The sequence below is a fragment of the Hippocampus bargibanti genome, linkage group LG15, assembly GCF_051943395.1.
Source record: "Hippocampus bargibanti isolate YZ-2025 linkage group LG15, ASM5194339v1, whole genome shotgun sequence".
Classification (NCBI taxonomy): domain Eukaryota; kingdom Metazoa; phylum Chordata; class Actinopteri; order Syngnathiformes; family Syngnathidae; genus Hippocampus; species Hippocampus bargibanti.
This window is the reverse complement of record NC_142748.1, coordinates 4617094-4632376: the sequence shown is the minus strand read 5'-3', so window position 1 is coordinate 4632376 and position 15283 is coordinate 4617094. Positions and strand designations below refer to the sequence as shown.

Here is a 15283-nt window from a genome sequence, read left to right as displayed (position 1 = left end):
TGGGCTTTTATATGTCCCGAGCTTTTTTGGGGAGGGCCCCAAGTGCACGCACCCTCATTCCAGCGAGCAAGGGGGGCGGGAAAACGGCTGGTGGGTGTCTTTAAACTTGTCCCATGCAGGACAAAAAAACTTGATGCGCAATGATGGGGAGGATCATTACCTCGCTTAACGGGCTTTGAGGAAGGTTGCTTCCTTGTGGACGCTTCCATTACTTTGGGGTTTTGCCTTTTTTGATGCGACATCATCTGGTTGATACAATTCATCAGTTTTCAATTGTAAAACATCACCCCTTGTTTCTCCCCGCTTCTCGATCAATATCAAGCTAGAAATATGGTTCAAATTGTGTATGATTCCCCTTAATACCACCCAATTATGCTTTCTGTACGGCCATTGCGTTCCTCCATATTATGATTTAATGAAATAAAACACAGTATGGTGTTTAAAACACGCATACGTTAATGATAAAGTGCAGCTCGAGGAGACTTAAGGCAGAAAGACAAGAGAAGAAAAAATCTGGCAGGCCCACAAAGCAGCCAGCTCGCTTACAATGTGGACACGTCGCAGCTTCGACACGTTGGCCCAGTCTAACCTCTCATTTAACTCGCCCTCCTCCTTTCGTTCTCTCGTTGCATCTTTCGAGAGAAGAAGAAGAAGAGGGAGAAGCAGTCTGGGGTCAATAAAACATGTACATGAGGCTTCATCAAGCCAGCAGGTTAGGGCGTCATCTTGTAGATACGTGTTGATTCTTTTCATAGCATTACTCTTGTGAAAATTGGCATAATTCGCACTAGTAGCTGTCGTATTCAGAAAAATGGCACTCATAGCAATCGTAGTTTCGTTAAAGAGCCAATAAGCTGTAGTAGTAGTAGTCTTAGTAGCATTGTTAATGCTGATGGTAGTATTAGGGCAGGGGTGTAAAACTCCTTCTTCGCGGCGGGCCACATTGTATTTACAGTTGAGAATGTTTAATCTCCTCCACATATTACATACAGAACGCACAGTAAATTAATGAATAACTAGTTTTCAAATCTGAAGTCAAGAATAATTTAGTTCAGACTTTTAGCATCATGGCACTTGACATGCTTGATTTGCTTTCGCGGGCCATATAAAATGATGTGTCGGGCCAGATTTGGCCCCACGGGCCTTGACTTTGGCACCTGTGTACTCGGGGGGGGGGGGGGGGGGGGGGGGGGGGGGGTCTCAATCATAGAGTGGTACTGGTTTTGTTGGAAGGGTCCTCAGAAAAATAGTTGTGGTCGTACCAATACTTGCTGTGGAAGCAGTAGTAGTGATTACATTAGTAGTGGATGGAGGACAAGTCTCGGTTATTTTTAATGGTAATATTCTGCAGTGTTTTAGTGGTAGAAGCCAAACAAACAGTATTCAATTTCGTCTTAGTTATAATCGCTACTAATGGTATTTTATGCATAGAAGTTGTAGTAATTGTGGCAGCAGTAGTTCTAAACAAAACGGTTGCAGGTTCAATTGTCACAAGCAGTCATACTAGCAGCTGTGGTAGGTAGGGGTCATTCTATTGCTACTGATAATAGTAGTTTTGGTAGTAGTAGCAGTCGTCCTCGAATGATTGGTTCCATTAGTAGTCGTAGGTATAATCGTGGTTGGCATAGTTACAACATTATGGAAAAGGAGGAGTGGTAGTCCTGGTGTTAGATTCGATAGAGTACTACGAGGTTGTAGTATCTTGGTCGGTGCTAGTATCTGCGGTCGTACTATTGATAAGGAATGACTCTGGCGTAAGCGTAGTAGGAATGGTGGCAGGCACTATCATTGGAGTAGAACTACATAGCTATAGTAGTAGTGGTCGTGGTATACTGGGAGTTGTAGTAGTCAATAGTTGGCAAATCATCCATGTAGTAAGATGAGGAGTAGCACTAGTTCCGGCTGTCGTAGTGGTATTTCTGGGCGCAGTAGTGCTAGTTGCAGTACTAGTTAGATGGAGTCAGACACGTGACATTGGGAGTGTTGGTAGAAACATTCGAGTGAAGTGGAGCCTTGTGTTTAAATAGAACTTGTAATTTTCTGCTCTGCGCCACAGAATGGAGTCTCGTTGCCTCGCTCTAACAGATCGTTTTGTGGGCTACCCCCCCCCCCCCCCACCTTTCTCAGTGGAAGCGCTTAAAACTCATACGGACCTGTAGAATAGTTCTGCAGATCCCAGACAATGGGGATGGGTTGACTCTGGCCAGCTCAGGTGAGCACCTGGAAGCGGAAGTGAACAGATCTCACCGTGACAAGAAAACAGATGTCGGACACCAAGATGTCATCTTGGTCCACAGTTATTGACACTCCTTTTGAGCTCCAATCATAACATTTAAGATTAAGACTTTGGAGACTTAAACTAAATCCAGTTCATATATCAGGGGTCTTCAATCCAGATCCTGTCTGTTATCCCATCCACTTTACGATCCAAATGATCAGGATCGTTTACTTGTTTCTACAGATCTTGCTGATGATCTGATGGTCCGAATCAAATTGGACTTGGACATTGACTTTGTCATAGACTGGACTTGAGACTTTGAAGTGGACTTTTTAAGCCTTTCTACAGCTGTCACAGGAGTAAACTTTACATTCCCAGCAAGCCTGTGAGCTGCAGCGTGTACGTGTTCCTACTTGTATCTTTACGCTGAAACTCCCCCGTGCCTCACTACCCTTTATACGCACTATTGACACTCAAGAGGGGGGGGGTTATTATTATTGAATGTGCATTTAAAAAATCGGCATTGATTATCATTGTCCAGTCATCGCTCCTTCATTCAAATCTGTCCTCTCATTTGATTTGTTTTGTCGCCTCACCTGCTTCAGATAAATTACAGTGAGCGACTGGGGTAATTGCACGTTATCGCCTAACACACCGGAAGCACTACACTATATTTTCTCTATATCAAACTGACCTTTTTTAAACCTTCAGAGCATTCAGAAATGTCGACATTGAGTCAATTTAGCATTTGGTTCACGTCATCCTCTCTAGTTAGAAATCACTAAGTGTGTTTAGGGTCATTATCTTGATACAAGTGGAAGCTTCTCCGCACCAATTTGTCTGTAAATATCCAGGCAAAAATCGTTTCATAGGCTTTGTAATTCAAGAAAAGCATTGTTGTATTTTCATTTTTTGACTGTTAACCCAAATGCTCCCCCTAAAAATCCAATGCTGCATTCACTGAGGCCTTCTGGAGGAGGAATGTTCAGTTTTCTCCAAACAGCTCTTACATTTACTTTTCCTGCCTTCGAAATGCGACTGGAGCATTCGCTGATGCGTTCCAGAAGAGGAATCCTCTTTTTTTCCGGAACACCATCGTGGCCTAATGCAAAAAAAAAATGGCTCGCCATGTTATCCTTTGTATCGTCAGACCCTGCGTGTATACTAGAAATCATGTCTGTTCATTTTGTGCCTTGGACGAAAAAAAGACCATGTCACATTCAGCCAACAGGAATTTAATGGCCAACATTAGCTTTTTAGATGAGGTTCTTCCACACCAAACACACATTGAATGTGGTTATCGATACTTTTGAGATTTATTTCATTTTATTTTTTCCTCTCACGACGTCTCAGTCTGGTTTTCTTTCACCGTCTGGCTGCATCCTCCATCCCAGCCCCCATCGCATCCATCGTTCCCTCCCTCCCTCGCTCTCTCTCTCTCTTGTGCTCTCCCATCCTTCCTTCCCTCCCTCACCCTTCCCCACCACCACCAGTGCCGCAGACATCCAGTCAGACAGACCAGATGGAAAATCTGACTGAATCCTTCCCTGGACTTTTAGATTATATGCAAGTCGTCAGGAAGGGGAGCTCGAAAGTAGCCGCACAGCTTTTGTGAAAAGTGATTAAAAAGTATTGTTAAATGTGTGTTTAATAACACATTCCACAACGCAATTTATTGATCGTTTTATCTTGAAAATGGGACGTGATCAAGCGTTGTGGAGTGAAAGGAATGGGTGGGATTGAAGGTGTCATATTTCCTGACATTGGGAACGTTGCACATTTTCTCCCAACCTTTTTTAGACCCTTAAAAAAGGACACGGCATACTTCTTATGGTGCCTTTATAGGCAATTTATAAAAGCGGAATATAATGTCATGATTTTAGAACCTTCCAAAATTTTAAGTGGTGTGTAAATTGAAAAAAAGTCCCCATTGCTGCATTCTTACTGATGCATTCAGTGACACGTTCTATTGGAGGACTCCTCAGCTTTCTTCAAATTGGTTGCATGTGTTCATGATTTTCAGATTGTGAACAAAAAGTGACGTGGTGTGTTCGCTGGTATTTTCAGTGTGAAGGGTGTTTAAAAAAAGGTGACATGGTGCAGACACTGACGCTTTATACTGTAGATTTTTCAGTATTTTTTCTAAACTGATCTCTGTTCTCATGACCTTTTCACATCCTTCCAAAGGTGATATAGCAGATTTTTCCTGGCATTCACCGATGCTTCATTTCGCTAATTTTGGGCCAAAACAAGACAAGGTGTATTCACTGACTATTTCTGGTACAGGAATCTGAACTTCTCACTAGATTTTCTCATAATGACTTAAAAGTGTAACAACATGCTTTTACTGGTGCGTTCACTGATACATTCCAAAAGAGGAATCCTTAGTTTTTGGTATTTCCATTTGACTCTCGTGCACTCTCTGATTCCCAACATCTGGTAAAGTTTGTGAGCCACGCTCAAACGAGCTGCTTCTTTGTGCTTGTGTTTTTAACCCTTACAGTTCTCTTGCATTCAAACGTGCTTGTACATTGTGTTCTTGTTTTGCAAATGTCCAATCATTTGTGTTTTGGACATTAATTGGGATTTACAGTGCTAATACGGACCACAAAAAATAAAATCCAAGAGTTTAGCTTTTAAAAGTGGCAATGCAAGGGGGTGGAAGCTTTGAGATCCCCGCTGGAATTGTCGTTACTGCCTTTGTAGGCTGGAAGTAGGAGGTGGCATAGAAAGACAACTGAAATGAAGAGAGGGAGTGTATGTGTTATGGTGGAGCTTGAGAGAGAGAAAAAGACTGAAAATGGAAGAAAGTAGATGAGTCATCCTCTCCATCCAGCTGCAGGGACAAAAATTGCTGTGACTTTTGAGTGGACGAAAGTATCGGGACATACCTCTTGATCAATAAATTCCACTTTGACTGTAAAGATCAATAATCATACTGTATCTACTTTCTTCCCTTTTGCTTTGTGAAGCATTTGTGGGTGAGGTTGGTGTCATTGAACAGTACAAAAAAAAGCGATTCAAGGAATGTGACATGAAAAGGGGCTAATAGATATGACGCAATTGTTGCGTTCATTTGGCAGAAAGTTTATTGGTTTTTCATGACAATTATTGACCTTTTCATGTTAACATAACATGTTAAGCTGTCCACTGTAGTAACCGCAGAGTCAAAATACATACGGGGGAGGGGGGACTGGCATCATATTTGCTGAATATTTAGAGGATGCGCGACATGTCATCCGATGGGGCGGTTCCGGGTGGTTTCTCAAGGAGCGAACCTTGATGTCAATCAAATTTGCCTCATCTTATCGTGATCGTTTTTTTTAGAACCTTAAAAAGTGACATGGCAAACGTGTGGTGTTTCCTTCAAATTGCAACTGTCCAAAAATAATCAAATTAATCAGAAATTAATTATATCAGGTCATGCATTCTCTGGAACTTTCCAAAGGATGAATCCTTAAGTCTCTCACTGCGGGCGTCATTCATATTTTCAGTTTCAAAAACAACAAAAATAAGCTTTTACCGATGCATTCACTGCAATTTCGAGTGGAGGAATCCATATATTCATGAACTTTTAAGTCTTCTAAAATGTGAATGTTGAGGAATTTTACTGCGATGAGACATATATGTACACATTTAATATCAGAAACATTGTCAATTGAAGTTTAAACGCAAAAAAAATCCTTTTGTGGTGTTCCCTTGACTTGAAACTATTTTGTGGATCCGAGGCCAGAGCGAGAGCTCATCATCTGCATGCCACATGTCATGAGAAATGCTCTGCACAGCATCCTCGGCCCAACGTTATCATTCACGTTTCGCCATTTTAACTTATTTGCAATTGTGGTTCTTTTTTTCATGAGGGGGAGATGTCACATGACAAACCAATGCCGCCATGTTTTTGGACCTGTGAAACACCCCCCCCCCCCCAGGGCATGATAGGGGAATCTTGAGCGACGTGTGTGCACTGTCTGGTTTTTATGGTTGATCGATGAGGTCAGGTATGCATAGTATGGAGATAAAAAAATAAAATAAAAATATATATGCATGTTATTTATATTCTATTTTATATATGTTTTATATTTATTGTAAATGTCTACATTGTGAGATGAATAAAGGCTCATCGAATCTAATATATACATATATAATATACTGTATAGATTTTTAGATTGATTGATTTTCAGATTGATAGATTTTTAGATTGATTGATTTTTAGATGGATAGATTTTCAGATTGATTTTTAGATAGATTGATTACGTATATACGTATCCTTTAAAAAAACATTTTTTTTATTTATCCTTCCAGTGTTTTTTTTAATACATTTATTCTAGGGCCTGACCATCAAATCAGCTGGTTACATCAATTATCTGATTTTTTTATTTTGACAAATATCCTTAAGCTGGCTCAAAATATTCATATTAGTCATATTTATATTATTATTAGGTATGCAAGATAGTAAGAGATTTGTTTTGGAATCATTTATAATATAGATACATATCAATGATCTAATAGAATATACCATAATAGAACAGAGTGAAATAGTTATGTAGCATATTTTGATTCCCCTACCCAGTGATTGACTTCTTTTTACACTTTAACAGCAGTTAAAAATGTTCGCCTATGTAGTCTTTACGAATGGACATGAAGCCAAACATGAACCAGTCCGTCTCAGTTGATTCTGTGAAATGGCTAGATGGTCGTGTTGGGTGAATTATTTTTTTCCTCTCTTCCCAGTGAGCAGAAACAACTTGTGAGCATGTGCAGTAGAAGAAATGGAAGTCGGCGAAGAAGAAAACCGAGCTGCCGCAGCTCCACTTTGTCGAGCAGTCGAGGAGAAGGAGGAGGAGAAGAAAAGAAAAAAAGGTGACCTCAATGAAGAAGAATGTAATGTGGTCTCCTCTCCCTCCCCGAAACATCCAAGCAACAGAAATGACTTTTCCCCTTTTTTCTAGTTGCGCATACCATCAAAGTCTTTCACTTTTCGTTGGGAGTCCCGTAGAGAATGTCACTTCTCTCCAAGTAAACACCCAAGAGATCAACAAGCTGATAGCACTTCCTATTGCTCCCTTTTCTTTTTTGGGTCAATGGTGGGCCTTGAAATGCCACGCATTTGCACAAATCTCTTAACTTTTTTCCTTTTCCACGCCACATGTTGGAAAAGCAACAGGAGGATCAGGAGGAGGAGTTTGAAATTTATGCTCTCCTCTTGGGTCACCCTGAAAAAGCAACGCTAACGCGTTTCACATGTTGCTGCTTGGCCGATGATCACGTTTCGCCATCTCTTTTCCCGATCTGTAGGCCCGCCGTGTTTACTTCCCTTCCTAGGGTCAAACCTAACAGGAAGTGTGTCACCTATCATTGACGGAAATACGAGACCGTGGCTCAAGTGTTTTAAATTCATTGTTATGCTAAATATTTTGAATCAATTAATTGTTTGTATGGGAAAAATACATTGACGAATCTAAGTAAGTGGAATTTATTCCCAGCTAGCAAAAACTAGCAGTAACATATCAGCTAACATTGATAGTACCTTTGTACAGTGAGACCTCAACTTACAAACACCTTAACTTACAAACTTTTCGTCTTACAAACATCAAATTTATGAAAATTAAACCTTATAATAAGCACTATTTTCATAATACACACCCACCACGGCTGGCGGAGTGATCTTCGGCGGAAGCACACGACCGAACAGCATCAGAGGTTAAGTTACCAACAGTCCTTATGGAAGGTGACTCTCCTTCCATAAGCCATCAACGACCATCAAAAAGGTAAATAAAACTTTATTTTACAGCACAGTTTATCTCTTTAATTACAGTCCTCATGTAATGCGCCGAACAGCAATTCCCTTTGACCATCGACCTCCAACGCCATTCCATCAAGCCATAAATGAAAATCACAAATGTAAATAAAGTGACTATGATACAATGCAGTGTATTTCTTTCGTTACAATACAATAGCACATTTATTATACATAGAATAAGGTATGTTGTGTGTAGTTTTAAGGCTTAATTAGTTGAAAAGTATATTTTATGCAAACCCGGGAACGGATTATTCCCATTTTAATGGTTTCCTATGGGAAATCTTTTTTTGAGATACACACTTTTCGCCTTACACACTCTGTCTCGGAACCAATTAAGTTCGTAAGTTGAGGTCTCACTGTAATTGTACATAAAATTAGTGCTGTCATTGAAAGAACTCTTCCGTAAAAAATAGACTATTAAAAAAAAAATCCTTATAAACTATTGTCACTGCAATGACTTGCTATTATTAGCCACTTTTAGCACGTGCATGCTGTCATTAACTCATTCACTGCCATTCACGATTTTATTCGGGAATTGAAAATATGACGTAGAGCACCATTCCCGAATTTCATAGGGTTTTGTTTCTTTGGGTGCTGATAAAGCAATGTTTTTTCCTTTCCAAAAGGAGGCAGATTTTCCCTTTTTTCCATGTTAGCGCTTTGTTCCAGCTTCAACCAATATGGATGTATTGTATTTTGGACAGCCGCCCTCATTTCAAGCTCATATAACTCCAGATCTATTTAATTTAGGAATGAACTTTTTTTTTCTGATGAAAGAAGAGAATCTAAGGTTTCTTACGCTGCATTGAATGTTTATGTTGTCCTAAAACTTAATATTCTGTGGGTTCTGGAGTTCAAGTGACAATGACAAAAACCCTGGCACTGGAGTGGACACATTTTTGCACATTATCTGGCAGTGAATGAGTTAAAACAAAAGGCAGAATTTTATTTTTTGTAATTTATTTTAGTGAATTTATGACAGGGCCCGGACAACATCTATGCATATGGATGGATCCTGGAAACGGCTTTTCTGTGGGAGCTGCAAATTTTTTAACTAAGGTGAGTGAAATCACACGTGTGTAAAATCATTATGAAAGTAGGCTTTTGTTCGCCTGAAATTTTCCTCAATTTGTTTAGTGATGAAAAATAGGGAAAATTTAGTCAGAGTATCATAAATAAATAATGTTAAAAATGCGCTTTTAATGCCACGAATGGGAATAATCACAGCAGTATAACAGTGAATGTATATCTCTGAGTTCAGTGCATTTTGCACCGAAAAAAGAGTTCAACAAACCTATTCCAAAAATAAAAGTCAAATTAGAGGGTTGCAACGTTCACCGGAGAGGGAGAAAAAGAAAAAAAAAGGCCACTGGGTTTGACTCTTGACTTCACACACAGAACCACTTGCAGTGCTCCATATCCAATCTTGCGTTCCTCCTGCTGCGCTGGGATGAGGAACATAAGATGAACGAAAACGTCTGCAGACACGCTGGTGATTGGCTTCTCCTTCAATTTGACTTTTGAAGTAGGTTGAGATCATATCTAACGGGTTAACGTTTTGTTGGAAACCGTATAAAAGTATAATCACCCCCACCAGATATACACAGCGAAGAAAAAAATTAAAGACCATATTTTCCGGTTTATAAAGCGCACCCAAAAGCCTTGATTTTCTTCCAAAAAAAATGACCCTGCGCCTGATACGCAGGTGCGCCTTATTCCTGACGTAATATTGAGGCACAACAGGTCTCACCAATACTATCAGCAGCCAACGACTCCATTTCCCCCTTTAAAAGAAGTACTGCAGAACCCCAGACTCTACTGTAGTGCCATATAATGTAGTGATAGAACGTTTATATACACATTCGTAAACATCCTATGTTACGTCATTTCTAGTTTAGTCTATACAGTGAGACCTCAACTTACAAACACCTTATCTTACAAACTTTTCGTCTTACAAACGTCAAATTTATGAAAATTAAACCTTATAATAAGCACTATTTTCATAATACACACCCACCACGGCTGGCGGAGTGATCTTCGGCGGGAGCACACGACCGAACAGCACCAGAGGTTAAGTTACCAACAGTCCTTATGGAAGGTGACTCTCCTTCCATAAGCCATCAACGACCATCAAAAAGGTCAATAAAACTTTCTTTTACAGCACAGTTTATTTCTTTAATTACAGTCCTCATGTAATGCGCCTCTCTTTCCAAACAGCAATTCCCTTTGTCCTTCGACCTCCAACGCCATTGCAACAAGCCATAAATAACCATCACAAATGTAAATAAAGTGACTTTATGATACAATGCAGTGTATTTCTTTCATTACAATACAATAGCACATTTATTATACATAGAATAAGGTATGTTGTGTGTAGTTTTTTAGGCTTATTTAATTGAAAAGTATATTTTATGGAAACCCGGGAACGGATTATTCCCATTTTAATGGTTTCCTATGGGAATTTCTTTTTTGAGATACACACTTTTCGTCTTGCACACTCTGTCTGGGAACCAATTAAGTTCGTAAGTTGAGGTCTCACTGTATATGGATGTATGCAGTTTATTCGATAACTTTGCGTATCTGTAGGGTGTACCGTTATTAAACAGATTTATTTTCAGTCTGATCACCTGTTACACCCTCCTCGTCACTGATAGGCCCGGTCGGTATGATGGATATCTTTCTGGTTCTGGGCTTGACGGAATTTTATGATGAAACATCACCTGGTTTTATCATACAGCAGTGATGACATCATATCGACCTATCACAGACTAGGAGGGTGTAACAGGATATCAGACTGAAAATAAAGATGAAAGAGAAAGATCAGCATGATTATGCCTATGTGCTATCGACCTAAGAAGTCTGTTGTAAGTACAGTCTAAATTAAACTTGGCGATGCTCCGTCAATCGCAATGGCGATTTAGTGAAGGGTTTCGCTGTTTTCCAAAAATTGCTTCTTTTACTCCTCCAATGATAGGAAATCATGATCGATTGAATTATTTTTGCCATTCAGGGTTTAACCTCCAATGGGCCTCATATGCAGCGTATTGTCACCAGACCTGAAGTATGTGTAGATACAAAGGTGTTCCTCAGGGTTTTAACTGGATGACACCACATTGAAAGAAGCAATGTGACACGAGGAACAAACGTCTCCTGGCGACTGCCGAGCATAGAAAAGACTTGAAGGTGTCCACGTCACAATGTTTTTTTTTTTTTTTTTAAGGAAAATGGAGGGAGGTGCTTGGCCTTTGTGATGCTAGTTTCTCATTGGCTGCAGAGCATTGCCCAAAGATAGAAAGAACTGTCACGTGGCACTTAAAAGATGTCTACTGGCTTTGTAAAAAAAAAAAAAAAAAGACTGTGAATGTTTGTTGGGCTGTTCATATATGAACACTTGGAACTATGAACTGAAAAATAATAGGATTATAAAGCAAAAATTAACTCCACAATCCATACTTGATTCTTTCTCCACAATCCAATCCTTCCCCTTCCCTGTTATCGCCCTTAAATTATTCTTTTTTGTCTTTTTTTTGCTCCTCCCGTGTCCACGTCTGCAAGTACAAGAGGAGGTCTTCTGCCTCTTATTAGCGATGTGTTTTCCCAGGCCTGCCACATCCACAAAGGGAGTGTGCAAGGATGAGGAGGGGAAAAAAGAGGAAGACCACAAAAGAGGGCGGAAAAAGAGAAGGGCGGAGCCATTTTTGGTGATGATGATGACGATGATGATAGTGGTAGAGTGAACGTGGACTTTTTGCGGAACGTCACCATTAACTATTTAGTTCAGGTTCAATTGGAAGCCTGAAGTATTATTAAGAAAATAGTTATTTACATTTTGTGTGTGTGTGTGTGTGTGTGTGTGTGTGTGTGTGTGTGTGTGTGTGTGTGTGTGTGTGTGTGTGTGTGTGTGTGTGTGTGTGTGTGTGTGTGTGTGTGTGTGTGTGTGTGTGTGTGTGTGTGTGTGTCTACGTTCTCGTTTTTGTTACTTGTCCCAAATGTGTGGCAAAATGTGTATTCGTGTGTGTGTGTGTGAGAGACAAAAATAAAGCATGTTGTCTTGGTTAACACACATACACATATATACATGCACGTTAACAGGAATGTGAGGGTCCCGTACAGAATACGTTCCCCCCAAAAACAGTAAAAAAAATCAGCTAAAATCAGAATACATTAGATTAAAAATTACAATAAATATTAATTAAACAAAGGAAGTTATTTGAGTCATCACAACGTTTTTTTTTCAGGCAGAGGTGCAGCAGAAAAAACTCAGAGGGCACACGAAAGGGCCGCCAACCCACATTTGGACACACCTGAGCCATGCGGTGTGCTTGCAATGTGATGTGATGTCACATTGCACCACAAGGTGGAGGTGACATCCCATAAGAGACACCTGTTTCTTATGGGACTTAAATTTCTGCTTCATGTAGTGCACAACAGTCAGTCAATCGCCTGTGTTCAATGTTTTTATGTGCAACTTTAACCAGCTCACATAATAATTGACTGCTTTCAAATGGTCGTATTGTGTAGTCACTTGATACCTTTCGCGTGGCCTCGTCACTACAGCGGAAAACTTTATTTTGGAGGCGAAAGTTGCAAATCAGTCACTTGAATGGACAGAAATCGATTTGGGGGAGGAGGGCGGGGGTCATGTGAAACTGACGGGAGCAGTGAAAGACCGTCTGGTATGACTGTAGCACAAAACATGTCTTTGGAAAACTGCTGCTATATCCGCCCCCAGTTCCACCCAACCTCACATCGACCAATCACAACATGGCCTAGATTTACATAACCAATAAAATAGTGCCCCTATTTTTTTATATCTGGAAAAAAATGATATTTTTTTCTTTAGTACTTTAGATTTTGTTGAGTAAAAAAAAGAGACTTTTATAATAATAATAAGAATACATCTTATTTTCAAGCACCTTTCTAAGCTCTCAAGTACACTTTACAGTCACGGGCATGCATGGGAAAAAAACATACAGTAAAATAATACATAAAATACAATTATGAATACAAACAAGAGATAAAGCTACACAGAAAAAGTGATTTTAAATAGGTGCCCCCCAGCAAAGACATGCCCATAAGTCAAGTTCTAGTACATACAAAGATGTTTATTTTGGGAAAGTGTATGCTGGGTCTTTCGTGTATCAAAAAAAAGTCATTATGGTGCATTGAAAGACAACCAAAAGGCGAGTACTTGGAAATGAATTGTGCAACAGGTCCAGAATTTGAGGCACAGCGCCACTACATCATTTAGATCAGGTTTTCAGCGCCATCTAGTGGACAAAGGAGGAAAAACATGTACGTGCTCAAGGTGGGCTCATTGACCAGGTGGATGAGCAGCGCCAGTGATTGAAGCCAAACGGTTTTATTTGTTTATTGATTAATATTTAATTTCTAGATCAGGATTTGACACCTCTTTCCCATTCTTGATCCAATCACATGCTGTAATAATTACAAGCAGTCACAAATGTTACAGATCATGAAAGTGTTTGTTTTGTACTCATGAGGTGAGCAGAATTGGACTCTTCATCAGAAGTTGTTTAAATATTCAATCTCCCAACTTACCATACATAGATGTCTGAAAAAAAAATCCAATAAGCCTCACTATATAGCATCGTCTTTAAAAATAAGAAGAATTCATGATGATAGTATTCATGATTGTATTTTTTTATATGTTTTTGTTGAAATGTTTTTAGCTCGGAAAAAAAACGACCATTCATAGTAAGGCATTTTTGGACCCCAAAAATCGACCATGTAGTCAGGCATTTTTGGCCTGCAAAAAATAGACCTTGGATATCCAATTTAATTTAATGAATGTAAGGCATTTTGAGCAAAAAAAAAAAAACGACCATGTATACTAAGGCATTTTTGGCCGAAAAAAAACACCATGTAAAGTAAGGCATTTTGAGCAACAAAAAAAAAAAAAAACGACCATGTATAGTAAGGCATTTTTGGCCAAAAAAAACGACCATGTATAATAGGGCATTTTTGCCCCCCCCCAAAAAAAAAAAAAACACCATGTATATTAAGGCATTTTCAGACCATGTAAAGTAAGGCAGTTTGGTCGAAAAAAAACCGACCATGTATATTCAGGCATTTTGCCCCCCCCCCCCCCCCCCCCAAAAAAAAAAAAAAAAAAACACCATGTATATTAAGGCATTTTTAGACCATGTAAAGTAAGGCAGTTTGGTCGAAAAAAACAACCATGTATAGTAAGGCATTTTTGCCCCCCCCCCCCCCCCCCCAAAAAAAAAAAAAACACCATGTATATTAGGGCATTTTTAGACCATGTAAAGTAAGGCAGTTTGGTCGAAAAAAACAACCATGTGTAGTAAGGCATTTTTGCCCCCCCCCAAAAAAAAAAAAAAAAAAACACCATGTATATTAAGGCATTTTTAGACCATGTAAAGTAAGGCAGTTTGGTCGAAAAAAAACAACTATGTATATTAAGGCATTTTTGCCCCCCCCCCAAAAAAAACACCATGTATATTAAGGCATTTTTAGACCATGTAAAGTAAGGCATTTTTGGTCGAAAAAAACAACCATGTATAGTAAGGCATTTTTTGGCTTTCTAACGTATGTGCTTTCTGCTCTTACAGTGTTGCTGTGTTTTTTTCCATCTCCAGTTTCTATCCCAGAAGCTCATCCAGGGACGATTGCGAGTTAGCTCCGCGCTAACTGGTCTACATACAACGCATCAGAGTTTTTGTTTTATTGATTGATCTTCCCATGACAAATAAAAACTATCTAAAATAAAACACCCATGTTTCTGTCTGCATTTCAGTTTATTTATACTTAATGAGGTCACAGAATTTTCACACATGAGACATGTAGGACTTGATATTTCGACAAATCTTTTAAACAATCCAAGCCATAAGGTCCTAAAGGTATCTTGAATTGCATTCGTTGACTTTCATGCGTTGCGATTGGCTGGCAAACTTGTTCAGGGTGTCTGTCCCCTTGAAAAATCACACATTTGGAAGTTCTACTCACGTGTATGGACAATAGATAGCATGACTACCGATCAAGATCCACTGCAAAGCTCAACTGCATTGGTTGAGTGGTCTAAAAATTTGGCAGCGGTCAAGGTGACTCGGGTTCGATCCTCGCTCTGACCACCAGGAGTCACCAGTTTAGCCTTCAACCACACGACGAACTCTGGTCTGAAAGCTTCCCATTTAGAAGTTATATTTATGAGCATAATCCATAACAGTGCGTATGACTGCAAATCCAAATTGGCTGAAAAACTCATCTGCGATGGTTGAGTG

At 39.6% G+C, this 15283-nt stretch overlaps 1 long non-coding RNA gene across 3 annotated transcripts; it reads left to right on the top strand.

The window, feature by feature from the left end:
• The first annotated feature begins 643 nt into the window (after window positions 1–643).
• Window positions 644–14743, top strand: LOC148887177 (uncharacterized). Of its 3 annotated transcripts, none has more exons than XR_016117304.1 (5): window positions 644–712; window positions 6950–7078; window positions 9001–9077; window positions 12257–12375; window positions 14615–14742. It is a non-coding gene; the product is annotated as an uncharacterized LOC148887177 (long non-coding RNA). The 3 variants fall into 3 exon arrangements; XR_016117302.1 differs by lacking the exon at window positions 644–712 and adding an exon at window positions 6080–6216; XR_016117303.1 differs by lacking the exons at window positions 644–712; window positions 12257–12375 and adding an exon at window positions 6080–6216 and having other exon boundaries at window positions 14615–14743.
• The last annotated feature ends 540 nt before the right edge of the window (window positions 14744–15283 follow it).